We start from the raw sequence: 12,582 nt of genomic DNA on the forward strand, positions 1-12,582 counted from the left end.
CTGCAACATTGCTTTCATGGCAATATAGGTTTTGTGAATAATAATATGGTGGATTTTAAGAACTAAGAATTGAGCAGCAAGGAATATTTTTAACTCTAGGGATGGCAATTTGTTTCTATTGCAGTTTTCATTGGGTAGAAAATGTTGTTTTAGAAATTGATCACTCCTTGCACTATTTTACAAAAACGGAAAGTTCATGTGAAGATGCCAGTATTGACATGCTACCTAGTGATCTCAACTTAAAAACATGAACAAATTTCATTTTGTCGAAAGCATCCAACTTTATGAATAACCATATATAACTAGCGAATTATCTAGTCCACAGAGATTTTCCTAAACCAAAATGCCAAATCCTAAACTCTAGCATTGTTACTTTGGCTGTCCTAAAATCTGTCTCAGGACAGCCTGAACTTATCCTGTATGGCCCTGATCATCTTGCTACATCATATTCACGCATTGTTTCAAATCCAATTAGAACCGCAAGTCCATGATTCAATAAACACCCCTGAATGCAATACATACCCCTCCAGAAACTCTTCAAAAGTCTTTTTTAGTAAGCATTGCCAAAGTTAACTTCCCAGGGATGTTAGAGTAACTATGCCGTGTGCATTAGTGCCTAGAAATTCAACCTGTAAATTCGTCTCCAAATAGCAGATAGCAACTTGAAGATAATACAGGCAATTGGTACATATTTTGCAACAAGCTAAGTAACACCACCAAAAGGTAGACCAGAATAATAGAAATTATATCACATAATACTTATTCTGAAATTTCGAATTCGGATTATTATTTACACACGAGAAACCAAATAACAAAGATTCATCCGCCTTAAAGAGAAGCACCGGGAATTTAGGTGAAGTAAGGAGGGGCAATTTAATGTATTTGGGCTGCAAAAGTTACGATTTCACGGCCTCGTACTAATATGAAAAGAAGTTCCAAATCAAATATCTCTAAAGCCCAGCACTAAAACAAACCTACAGTTTAACCAACAGAACAACAATAAAGAATGAAAATTCATTGCATACCATGACCAATTAATCACAGCAAAAACTACTGCTACCACTACTCCCAGAAGAACTCGATAGAGCCGCCAATAAGCCTGCCATGACCACTCTCTTCCTCCTCTCCTCTTCATACTCAGGGTCATCCGTAGGCAGCTCAAACCGACACTCGGGACACGAATTCCGTGACCCCATCCAAGGAACAATACAGTCACCATGATACCCATGCCCACAAGGCAATTTCTTGGAGATTTCACCCACATTCGCCATATCTTTGCATATAAAACACTCCAATTCCTTCCCTACTTCATCAATTACCCAACTGCCCAATCCCTCCACCGCTGCCTTCGCAGCTGGTGGCGCCCCACCTTTCTCTCCACCATCACTCTCTGCTAAATTCTGCAGCAGTGCTTCCTATCCCGCAGCATCCACATAATCTCCCGGTTTCCCAACATATGTATCGAATTCCGGCATCTGTAATCGAAGATCAATAGAATGGTCTTCGAGGCCCATCATGATATCCGCCCAATCTAGAATCCTGTTGCGTCTACAATCAGCTCGAGTGGCGAAGTTTCTAAGCCTCAGCACATCCCATTGCCTTCTACGTATCTTCTCTTCATCATTTTCCCCACCAAGCAGCTCATCGACCTCACTTCCATCACCTTCATCCTCACGTTCGGATCCATCTCTAAACTCGATCTCACGCTGCTCAAGGTAACGAGCATCGTCACCATCCTCCTGGACTATGACCAATCGATCATCCTCCTCCTCCTCCTACCCCTCCCCCTCCCCCTCTTCGTCGTCTTCATCCCCGTTGCCATCTCCCCATCAATCCGGATCAGATCGGGCCGGGGGCGGGGGCGGCGCGTCCTCCTCACGCGCGGCCAGAGTTATGAGCTTAAGCATTCGTATGAACTCGTCACCAAAATTGGAGCGAAGAACCGGCTGGGAATTGGTGCGCCCGAGTGACGGAGGAGATGGGTTCGACGAATCCGTCCTTGTAGTCGGATCAGACGACGTCGTGATGATTGGAGAGTGTCTCGACTGAAACCCTCTTGTCGCAGCTGTAGCACCAGTACTCCGATGAGCCGGAGATCGATCCGATGGGGTCTCAGCCATGGCCAACACCTGTTTTTTTCCTGAAAATGGTGGGCGGAGGAAGATCAGGATGGGTATGCGATTTTATTTTCTCTCTTTCTATCTTGCTATCTTATAAAACTTCAACCACTTTTCAAAACAGTTTGGTACGTTTTCATCACACCAAAATATATTTAAATTTAACCATTATAGTTATTTAAAATTTAATATATTTACATTAAAAAAATGATAAAATAAGTAAAAAACAAAAACAAAAAAATTTTCTTACATTTTAAAAACTGCATTCTACACATTATTAATAACTACACTCATTTTTTTTATGTGAAGAAAAATGAAATGAATTTGATTTATATTATATTGATCACACACGCATAGCGTGTGCACTTTTACTAGTATTAATTAATTTTCTCTCCTTCCGGCCAAATGAATTAAACTTAAATATCTTTTGATGGTGTCATCCGGTCATATCTGTCGAGTTTTACGAATTGTTCCTCGCACTCCAACCACGCAGTCGCAATAAATGGTTTCTGCAGTTTTCTACTTTAAGACCTAGAGTATATAAGCTTAATTATAAAATTAGCCACCAGGCACACGCGTTACATATGTAACGTAATATATGAATGACATGGACTCATATGTTGCATAAATGTATCATATTTTGATTTAAAATGTTTGATTTTGTTGTTTTATCTTATAAAACTTGAGCCACTTTTAAAAACCGCTTTTGTATGTTTTGATGACACCAAAATATATTTACCATTTAATCATTGGTAGTTATTTAAAATTTAATATATTTACATTGGAAAAAATGGTAAAATAGGTGAAAAACAAAAACAAAAAAACTGTTTTGCATTTTGAAAACTGCATTCTACACATTATTAATAACTACACTCATTTCTCCTATGTTGAAGGAAAATGAAATGAATTTGGTTTATATTATATTGACTACGCACGCATAGCGTGTGCGCTTTTACTAGTATTAATTAATTTTCTCTCCTTTCGGCTAAATGAATTAAACTTAAATATCTTTTGATGGTGTCGTCCGGTCATATTTGTCGAATTTTACAAATTATTCCTCACACTCCAACCACGCAGTCGCAACAGATGGTTTCTGCAGTTTTCTACTTTAAGACCTAGAGTATATAAGCTTAATTATAAAATTAGCCACCAGGCACACGCGTTACATATGTAACGTAATATATGAATGTCATGGACTCATATGTTGCATAAATGTATCATATTTTGATTTAAAATGTTTGATTTTGTTGTCTTATTCTATAAAATCAATGACATACACTTACAAATTATCTTTGATTGTACTCTTGTAATTGAATGCATTAGCAATCTCACAGTATTAAAAAATTTGAAATAGAGAAAGTCTCAAAAATATTTTCATGATTCACAAATTACTCATTAAATTCCATAGCTTACAAATTGTGAAGTATTAAAAAAATCCGAAAATAGAATTTTGTGTGTACTGTGATACATAAATTTTGTTTGCAATTTGCATATGTAAAACTGATTTTCCAAAATATTTGGTTTAGTTATGAAAAATACATGTCAATAGCAAATATATAGACAACTTTGGTACAATGTTTTTTTAAAAAAATTCTTCAGTCTTTTAAAATATTTTTTCTTTCGTCTTTAACTTCGGAAGAAATTAAAACAAAAAGTTTCTACACTAAAATGTACAATATATTAAAAACATAGCCAAAAATATACTAAAATAATTGATAACATTTTTGGGGGAAAATAATTTTAAAAGGGAAATATTTTGTATCCACACCACAAATAGTAAATAACTCACTAATAAAATATTTTGTATTAACAATGAAAATATAAATAATTATAAAAATATAAAAAAAGTCAAAAACATCAATTGTTTTCAACTATAACCCTATCATTATATAAACAAATATATTTCAATTTTCATTTAAATATATATAATTTTAAAATTTGAAATTCAATTAATCATAATCCAAACACGCAAGAAACGGGTTTGTTGAAACAAAATCAAATATCCACCACATACATAACAATGTAAAGGAGCCAAAAACTACCCAGTGACAAATTATTCAGAAATCAAAATATTCTTACCTTAATGACATTGTAAATTAACCTATGAATCAAAATATAATACTTTCTTTCTTACAAATAATATTAACAAATAGAATACACAAATTTACTCAAAAAAGAAGAAAAAAACTGAATTGATATTTGATATTTTCAATATTCAAATATGAAACCCAAGTTCCATAACATCAATTCATCGACACTGACTTAACTTAGTTGTCATTACTTCATTGTCAAAAAAGCAAGCCTTGCCCCATATAATTTTCTGAAATATGTGACAGATAAATTTTTTTTTTTTTTTAGGAAGTCCATGTTAAGAGATGAGATAGGAGGAACATAAAAAGTAATATCAAATAACTTACCAAGAATTAATCACTTAAATAATAAATAAATTCACTCGGATTTCAACTGCATCATATATTCCAATATTCAGTTGTAGACATAACAAATCCACACTCTAGATAACGAAATAATAGAGTCACGGGGCATTACAACAAATAAAATAATTGATTTTTTTTAAAACTAAACCACATTATTTTTGTTATTAGTCTTGTTTTATACCTTTAATCAAGCAGTTTGACAGCATTTTTAGATTAAAATATAGGCATGCATATTTGGATGTTAATACACATCTTAGTTAAAAAAAAAGAAGAAGAATTGCTGATTTATACACAAAAGTATGAACTTCTTAAAAATAAATAGCAATATAAAAGTTTATACTATTCTGATATGTTCAAACACCTACATCTATCAAAACCCACATCGGCCCATGATCCCCGAACAAAAAAAACTATGTTATTGGGTGATTGATAATATGCACAGCATACTCTCATCCTTTGATCTCCTGTACAAACAATATTGAAATCCATAATTTATATATTCATTTAATTTGCACCAGATTAAGAAGACTTCACCAAGTAAATCAATTGGAAAAAAAAAAGAGTAAAAAAGCTTCCAATTGACAGGGGAATCACTTCATGAATATTGGGAGCGGTTCAAAAAGCTGTGTGCTAGTTGTCCGCAACATCAGATTAGTGAAAACTTGTTAATTCAATATTGCTATGAAGGTTTGTTACCTCATGACAGGAGTATGTTAGATGCGGCCAGTGGAGGAGTTTTGTGGACAAAACTCCAGTACAAGCATGGAACTTGATCGAGAATATGGCTGCCAATTCTCAGCAATTTGGCACCAACAGGAGTGATCATGCACCTAAGAAGAGTAATGAGGTAAATGTCTCTTCTCTTGAGCAACAATTGATTGAACTGACGTCTCTTGTACGTCAAGTGGCTGTAGGGAATGGATAGACTGCAAAGGCATGCGGTATTTGCGCTGCAGTGAGACATGCTACTGACATGTGTCCCACACTTCAAGAGGACTCAATGAAACAGGTGAATGCTACTGACGGATTTCCTGGATCACCACAGCGAAAGTATGATCCATATTCCAACACATACAATCCAGGTTGGAAGGATAATCCAAATCTTAGATAAGGAAATCCTCAAGCGAATCAACCTGGACCTCAGGCACAATCGCATAATCAATCTTACAGGCCACTGTATCCTCCACAACAGCAGCGTCCTCAGATTCCAGCGCCAGGTGAGTTTCTTGAAAATATAGTTAAGGATATTGCAACTAATACTCTAACTTTCCAACAGAAAACCCGAGCAAGTATCCAAAACTTGAATAACCAGATGAGACAGCTCGCCACTTCAATCAACAAGTTGGAAGCACAACATTTCAACGCTTTACCATCTCAAACAATTTCGAACCCAAGAGAAAACGCAAGTGCCATCACTTTAAGGAATTGAAAGTCAAGAAAAATGAAGTTGATGTTTCATCCAAGAAGGAGCAAAATAAAGAGCAAAAAGTGGATGATAAAGAAACTACTCAGGAAGTAGAGCCAAAAGGTAAGTTCCCTCATCTCAATGAATATAAGCCTGTAGCCCCTTTTTCCTTAGAACTTAAGGAGTCTAGGAAATATTAAGGGATTAAGGAATTGTATGAAACTTTTCGTAGATGTGAGGTAAATATTCCGTTGTTAGATGCTATTAAGCAGGTACCTTGCTATGCAAAGTTTTTGAATGAGTTGTGCACTGCAAAGCAAAAAAAAACATTAAAGGGATGTCAGAAAGTGGAGTTGGGTGAAAATGTGTCTGCGGTGATTCAAAGGAAATTGCCTGCAAAATGCAAGGACCCAGGTATGTTTTCTATCTCATGCACCATAGGAAATGTTATACTAGAAAAGGTCATGTTAGATCTAGGATCATCGATCAATGTTATGCCGTATTCTATTTATGTGTCCTTAAAACTTGATCCTTTGAATAAAATTGGAATTGTCATATAGTTAGAAGATAGGTCTAATGCATACCCTAGGGGAGTAGTAGAAGATGTGTTAGTGCAAGTGAATAATTTGGTGTTTCCTCCGGATTTTTATGTGGTCTACATGGAAAATGGTGATCATAATAGTCCAATTATGTTAGGTAGACCATTTTTGAAAACGTCGATGACTAAAATTGATCTTCACAGTGGCACACTTACTATGGAATTTGATGATGAGGTTGTTAAGTTTAATATTTATGATGCCATGAAATTTTCTGATAGTGATGATTGTGTATATTCTGTTGACATTGTGGATTACTTGGAACAAGAAAGTTTTGAGCATGCAGGAAAATATGAGCTAGAGGTGGCTATTACAGCACCCATTCAGCAGGATGATTGTAGCGACCCGACCTGGATCCACTACCTAATCAGAGTTAAGATTATAATTAAGCATGCATTAAATAAATTGTTGCGGAAGATTTAAATACAAGCAGACCGTCAGAATACAGCCGGTTAAACAAATTCGATTATACAACCCAATCGAATAACTTAACTAGAACCTACCGCTAATCTTGTTGTCTTCAAGGGTCACTGGCCTCTCCAAGCTCCTAGTTCTCAAACCTGCACCTACACCTGCCCCGTCGAATGGGGTGTCCAAATGCATAGAAAATACTGGACATGAGCTCTAAGCTCAATACGAAATCACGGATAAACATACAAATATGATGCATGCAAATGACAGGGTATCCATATCAGGGATAACTGTATACAAACTGCTCAAACTGGCGCTTGGGACATGAGCTCGTCACATCGGTGTTGCTAATTACTACGCACGACCACTTACTCCCGAACCTTGGAAGCGGACCACAGAGTCCTCTAGATACCAGTACCTAAGGGTACTCGATATCCAAATGTCCAAACAGGGCTGAGCAACCCTAACTGGCTCATCTCAAAAGATGTACAAGCACAAGATGATATGCACATGCCACATAACCATAATAACATGCAAACATATAAATGCAACATATAAGCATGCATATCCGCTGGTAATCTCATTCAGTACTTACGTACCTTACTACAGGCAGTCCTAGCAGTCCCACTCTAGGTTCCAAGCCTATCATCAACTCTACAATGCAAATACTCATGCATTATTCATTAAGCTCTAAAAGCCTTAACTAAGATATTGCATACTCCTAAATAATTTAAGGAGACCATAGCTATACTTACATCCGTCGTCATCCCACTGATGGAGACTATCCCGCAACTAGGGGCACACCCCTGCTGCAGCTCCATAGCCTTGAGCACGGCTCCGCTACACGAGCGCTGCTCTACAGCTAGGTCAGACACTGTCTGACTATACTAAAATATATTTCCTACTCCAACTCTAAAATAAGAGTACCCAAAGCCCTAAAATAGAGCCACGTGGGCGAAGGAGAGAAAGTTGGTGCGGTTGACAAATGAGCCTCTAGGCCCCTTTATATAGGCAAGGGTTCGGACCGTCCGAACCTCACTTCGGACCATCCGATCCTTGCATGCGTGACAAGTGTCCCTGCCAGAACTTCGGACTGTCCGATCTTGCACTTCGGATCCGAAGTCACCTTCGTGACATCACCGATGACATAATATCTTGGGACAGCTAGACGTACATGACAGATCGTCCGATCGGACTTCGGGTCGTCCGAACTCCTCGGGGCCTCCGATCCTTGGCTCCATTCCTGATTCGGATCGTCCGATCCTTCGGAACCTTTTTGGCATAATTTGAGTGTTCTGGATCCATTTTCGGACTCCGTTAATTCATATGAAATTTCCTTAATAATGTTTTAATTAACCTAAACATGATCACTCAATTAATTACTCATTAATAGTTAATTCTGGATACGGGCCACTACATCCTCCCCACCTTGAAAGATTTCGTCCCCAAAATCTAGGGAAATCCCGAGAATGTAACATAAATCATTTATCCAATTCACCAATAGTTCCGGTTCAAAACATCTGGTCGAATATCCTTCGACGATCCCAAACCTCGCTAAACCTGCAGGGTATGTTTAATCATCGAACCACATCAGAACTTATACTTTGTTTAGAATCCGCGCTGATTCTAAACTCGCACGCCTTTAACAATCATCCTGGCAATCACTGCCTTCATATCCGCAATCCTGCTAGACTTGCGTAACACTACTGACTTCCGTCCATTACCCATCGTTATCCTCCAACAACATGGCACATTCGATCCAAATTGTTGACTGTATCAGTCACACTGACTACAAATATTAATGACAACACTCCTGCTAAGATCGTAATTAGTCATCAGGTATCTCTAGGCACGCACGAATTTCATCGCTTCCCAACAAGAAAACAAGATACAACACATTGTATCTCACTGGTTTAACACTAACCTCGCATCCCTCGATCTTATCGCAAAGCGCTTAAACAATCGATCTAGATTCCACTCTAACTATCTGAAATCCTCATACTGATTGCGATCAACCTTGATCCGAATCTCGCTATCGTAGATAGCATCTACTTGATCACACTAGTTGAAACGACTCTCACACCTCTAAACTAAATTTAATTAATTAAGAAAATGCGGGATTTTTCGAAAAATTTTGCCATGACCTGTTTTAAAAATATTAAAAGCTAACATGTCTCAATCAACATTTCAAAACAATTAAAAATAACAAAATAGAAGAAATATACAACCGATAAATAACCAAACGAAATCATAGGATTTTAAAATAAAAATAAGAAAGTTAATCCCACACAGTTGCGGAAATAAATTATTAAGTTTACATGCCAAACATGCAAAAGCAGGGAAGCCACATCCCGCAAATTTCTAAAAGTATTTGAAATGCATCAGTTCATTATTATAGACATCAGAGTTTGCGAAAAAGAAGCAGTGACGGTCAAGGGCCTGCACCACCGGCAACCTTGCCCTAGGGATCCTGTCCCTCGATCTCAGTAAAATACTCCTCACCTGAAAAAAATAAGTGTAGTGAGCCTAAAAGACTCAACAAGAATATGGGGTGGGGGGGGGGGGGGGGGAATAACAAGTACTACATAAATACAAGCACACGCAGATTAAAAATAGTTGATACTAAAAGTAATTTTATGCCCTTAACTTTAAACAAAGATTTCTAAACATAAAAAGAACATGAATATAACATATGCACACTGTAACTGAATAATCTGTACTGAAACATGATCATAAATGATTTGAATTGTAACTGTTAACTTAGATCCTTGAATTGCGACTCTGGTTTCGATCTAGATCATGGCTGCAGTGCACTCTGCCGCAAGGAAGTCGGGATATCTCCCAACCCTTCTTGCTAATGTTTGGTATGGGAAGCCAAAATTTCTCTCAGCCCGTCCATACACGTCAGGTGGTAAGGGAAGCCAAGATTTCTCTCAGCCCGTCCATACACTTCCGGTGGTAAGGGAAGCCTGAACGTCTCCCAACCCGTCCATACACGTATTTATGTGGTCACAACCAACTCACTTCATCAAAATATTTTATTTCCTTCTTGATTCATGGACTTAACACGCATATATAGATTTAATGTACTTAAAAATATTTACTCAATGATCATGCAAGAGACTCAAATGAGGATGACCGGGATGGTGATTTAGGGGATAAACCAAAGGGTGGGAATCTAAACCTTAATTATGCACTTAGGACATTTGAGCGGTTCGCCCGTAAAACTTATAACTCACTCAATTATTATTCTAAAAGGATTCTACTTGAAACCACAACTCTCACTAAGTTTATAACTCCTCCTCAAGGAATTATTCATATCCAATCAATTTATAAAAATTGCATTTCGGATAGCCCCTCACTAAATTTCAAAATTCTGCACCTATTTCTTCAAATGCTTAGAACTTGACCAAAACTTAACCGAATTAGTTTCGCTTTCGCTGGCATATTCCTAACACCTCAACCCAATTCCAGACCCGAGCCCTTAGCCAAATTCTACTTTTAACCCCACCTTAATCATAAGTTTCCGGACAGCCCCAACAATTCCAAAAAATTCTGCTCATGACCTCTTCTTCGTATCCAATCCAAAACCTATCTATTTGTCCCTCAACTCCAAGCCACTATCCTAGCATCAAAACCAACATTTAAGATCACCCAAAACCCATTTAAAACTCATCACCACCAGCTCAAACTCAGCTCCACAAGGAAACCAAAATCGAGCCCCTAAACTCTAGACAATTCGAAATTTCCTCCAAACCAACTCACAATATAACTTCAACTCATCCTAACACTACCATGTGAACTACATATCACCCATGGTAGTCCCTAATTCACCATACAATCATTGCAACAATAATCACACAAATTTTGAACCATACTTGCTAGGAAAATAAATCTGGAATTTTCGAAAAATCTGATGGCATCAAAGCATTCACCATTTCAAAGCTATAACACATTCAATCCTCAACAATACTTACAATGTGAACATTCCTCAAACACCTACAATGCAAAAATTCCCATGGCCGAAAATCTGCCCAAAATTAAAAAAAACAGAGCATGTATACGTATATTTTCGAAAGCTTCATGAAATTCTCACACAACACATACAAATTTACATAATGAAGGGCTAAGAAACCATAATCTTGCCTAAGCTAAACTGTGACGCCTAAAATTCAATCTGCATTAGATTTAATAAATATTAGGATTATTATTTTTAGGTTTATTTGATTTAAATTCTTACTGTGAATTATGTGTTAATAAAATATTTTATTATTTATTCAAATGATTTTTGTTGTACTAACTATTTAATTAATGTTTTTAATTGTTTAAGTTTATTTGTCAAAATGATTTTTATTGTGCAACTTAATTGTTTTAATATTTAAAAGGTTTAAGCTTCAATATTTAAATGATTTTAATTTAATTATTTATTTTAGTCTTTAAATAATTTTAACTGTTTAGCTTATTTGTTTAAATATTTTCGAGTGTCCAATTTATTTATTTTAAATAGCATAAGTTTAGCGGTTACTTTAAATTATTTTAAATGTCTAGTTTATTTATTTAAATCTTTTTTAATTTTTAATTGTTCAAATCATTTTAAAGATTTTTTTTTATTTTCGTTTTTGTATCTATTTAAATTGCTTTTAAACATTAGTCTAGTCTGTTTAAAGTATTTTAATCGCTTTGTTTATTATTTAAATATTTTACTCGTTGCCGTGACATCAGAATATTTAAAGTGTTTAATTCTTGTTTTTTTTTCAAGCTTGTGTATTTTCTAGGTGCAATTAAATTTAAGACCCAAAGCTGCTAAGTTTGATTAGCACGTTTTAAAAGTGTGTAGCACTTTTTCTATCTCCTACACACTCAATTTAATATATAACCCTAATCCCTAAATTCTACACTCAAATCACACACACACACTTCACGCCTAAATCCTCTCACCCCTTCACGACATTCCCTTATTTTATTTTTTCAAGCTCACGATCGGCGGCTACATCTTCTCCAACTCTTCCTCGCTCCGGCGGAGCATCACCTTCACGAGCTGGCCGAGCTGCAGCAGCCCTTGGCACCCCCATTTCCAGCTCGTAGCAGCTCCATTGCCTTTGAGGCAGCCATAGCTAGGGGTATAAATGAGCCGAGCTACTCGTGAGTAGCTCGTGAGTAGTTCGGTCAAAACTCGACTCGAGCTCGATTTGACCGAGCTCGAGCTCGAACTCGAGCTCGCGAACATACAATCAAGCTCGAGCTCGAGCTTGAAATATATGTGTTCGAGTAGCTCGCGAGCTACTCGATAACACATATAAATATAAAATATAATATAAATATATATAGAAATATAATGTATATAATATTTTATTTATTTATTTATTCATATAATTATTTATTTATATATATTTATATATAATTATACATAATTTTCGAGCTTGAGTAGCTCGAGATATAGACGAGCTCGAGCTCGAGTATGAAATTAACTACTTGATCGAGCTCGAGTAGTTAAATATGAGTCGAGCTCGAGCTCGAGTAGTGTGCTACTCGACTCGGCTCGACTCGATTACACCCCTAGCCATAGCTCACTTGGGTTCTTGCATTTCGAGTTTTAGCTTAGGCAAGATTATGGTTTC

The 12,582-nt window shown here is 36.5% G+C and overlaps 1 pseudogene; it reads right to left on the bottom strand.

The window, feature by feature from the left end:
• Positions 1-443: 443 nt before the first annotated feature.
• LOC140878956 (E3 ubiquitin-protein ligase CIP8-like) lies at positions 444-12,036 on the bottom strand (annotated as a pseudogene).
• Between the last annotated feature and the right edge of the window lie 546 nt (positions 12,037-12,582).

Source organism: Henckelia pumila, chromosome 2 (assembly GCF_033568475.1).
Source record: "Henckelia pumila isolate YLH828 chromosome 2, ASM3356847v2, whole genome shotgun sequence".
Lineage (NCBI taxonomy): Eukaryota > Viridiplantae > Streptophyta > Magnoliopsida > Lamiales > Gesneriaceae > Henckelia > Henckelia pumila.